Raw genomic sequence first — 2,034 nt, 5'->3', positions numbered from 1 at the left:
AAATTTATACACGACTGTGCTTTAACTGACACACAATATTTTTAGCGCAACGCAATCTGCCTTCCAAAAATCCCTACGAAAGAATGGCCCTGATTAACATTAACCTATACGTTTCACAAATCACTTACCTCAGAAAAATCTTCGTTACTCGAACTACTGCAATACAGCGAGCGCCACTACTGCCAGCTAACTAAAAGAATCAAACTACGGAAGGCACTAACTACTGATAGGTACAGTTAGCAAATGAAAGATTTTCATAGAGAACAAACAATGTATTTACCTTAATAGTCATAATATATATATCAGTTCATGACACCAATTCTTACAAATTTCAAAACTCCGCCATCTCTCTCCCCACATCCACCACTGCTGGCGGCTCACCTCCAACTGCGCAACGCTACGCGCTGTTAGCATCCAGCTGCCGCTGCCCAACACTACAATGGCAGACAACAATGCAAACTAAACACAGACTGCACACGGCACAGCCAGTGATTTTTTCATACCGAGCGCTATGTGGCGTTACCAATAAGAAGACCTAAACAGCCTTCTTACATAGCCCCCATGCTCCCCACAAAAAATTTTTACAGATTGTTTTGGGCAGTGGCCAATAATGATTTGATAAAATTTTTCATAATTACTATAACAAAGATATCAAATACACACACTTATTGATACAATGTTGGTCAGAAGCTAAAACTTTCTCACAGTCCATAAAGACAGTCCTGATCGTTCATCATAGTAAAATAGCAGTGTTTTTGATCAATGTCTATGCAGTAAAAGAAAATGCACACTTAAGTAGTGGATTTCCATGCAGTCTTGAAGAAGTAGTGTTTTCCTTCCAACAGAAAGACAGTGCTGGCTCTTCAGATGCTGACAGGTAATGGGCCACCACAGAGCAAACCCACAGCAGAGTCAGCCCAAGTTTTGAAGAATATTGGTAGGTAGGTCGTCACAGAATAGGCCCATTGTAGTCCTGGTAGAGATTACGGTATTGGTGGGCCACCAGAGGTGCAGACCCATTGCAGTCCTTGTAGAAATAATGGTATTGGTGAGTCATCAAAGGTGTAGACCCACTGTAGTCCTTGTAGAGATGGCCAGCAGCTATCTGTTTGACTGTGCAGGCGCACAATCACCATTGAAGAGTCTTGCGGATAATATAACAAGTCCATAACCACCACTTGTGCACTCAGAAAAATTGTTTTTGAATTGTCCTTAGAACCAGCAATGCTGTTATCCATTCCCTTACTGAGTTATTAACACACGTGCAAACACTATCAGTCCCTACTTCTCACATATTGTCAATATACTATGACCACCAGAAACGTGTGACGTGAAATGTAATTTACAAGTTACTTAATTTGATGAACTGGTGTCAATTACAATTTTATAACATAAGAATGCAATAACAAAGGTACAAAATACATCTTTAAAGAACATAACAATACAGATAACATTTGCAGTAGTACAGGCTTACAAAAGAATCGAAATAGTAAATACATCAGTGTTACAAAAATTACAACAAAAGTACATACATAAGGTTCAGAATAACTTTTGAAACATCAACTTCACACATGAGCATTAAAACAAAACACTATAAATAATGTCTGAACATATTTACAAAGAAAATGACATAGTATTTGAAAAATTCTACAACATAAATCTTATTAGCTAAACACATAAAGACAGGAAAAAGACAAATACACAAGGGTACATAAACACATAGAGGGATAATACGAAAGGAAAGGACAGTGTTTGTTTTACTGCAGTATTTTGCATAGAGATCTCCCTTAGTTCATCATTTTTCCAAAAAGTCCTATCTAAACCTGCTTTCTGTATTCGGTTCACATCCTCTTTCAAAAATAGTTTTTCTCCACTGTACACTACTTTTTTGGCCAAACCAGTTTCTTAAAGCTTCTCAATGCTTTTCTTCCAATTCATCATAGTTAGTTTCTTATATAGTCTACCTCCTCTTAAGCTAACTTAAATCTACTGAGCTCAGATACGAAACTAAGAGACGAGGCAATGCAGCAGCAC

Source organism: Schistocerca gregaria, unplaced genomic scaffold, assembly GCF_023897955.1.
Source record: "Schistocerca gregaria isolate iqSchGreg1 unplaced genomic scaffold, iqSchGreg1.2 ptg000290l, whole genome shotgun sequence".
Classification (NCBI taxonomy): Eukaryota; Metazoa; Arthropoda; class Insecta; order Orthoptera; family Acrididae; genus Schistocerca; species Schistocerca gregaria.
Note: the sequence above shows the minus strand (reverse complement) of the source record.